Genomic DNA, 343 nt, shown 5'->3' with positions numbered 1-343 from the left:
GGCCGACCGAAGCCGACCGGCGCGCCCGCCCCCACGCCCGGGACGAGGGACCGCGACCGGGGCCGAGGCCCCGGCCCGGGCCCCACCCCCCGACCCGGGGAAAGGGCCAGCGGCCGGCAGAGGCGGAAGTCGACCCTCGCGCCACCCATCGCACGAACGCCTGGCCGGGAGGGACCACCGGGCCGCGCTCGGGCGCACGCGCGCGCCGAACGGGGCAACGCCACGCGGGGCAGGAGGAGGGGCTCTCCCCGGACGCCGACGCCCAGGACAGACGCCTCTCAGGGAAGGGCCGCGGCGGGCCCGGGAAGCGAGGCGCACCCGGGGCCGCGCCGACCCGAGGCGG

This window comes from Symphalangus syndactylus, chromosome Y (assembly GCF_028878055.3).
Source record: "Symphalangus syndactylus isolate Jambi chromosome Y, NHGRI_mSymSyn1-v2.1_pri, whole genome shotgun sequence".
Taxonomy (NCBI): domain Eukaryota; kingdom Metazoa; phylum Chordata; class Mammalia; order Primates; family Hylobatidae; genus Symphalangus; species Symphalangus syndactylus.
Note: the sequence above shows the minus strand (reverse complement) of the source record.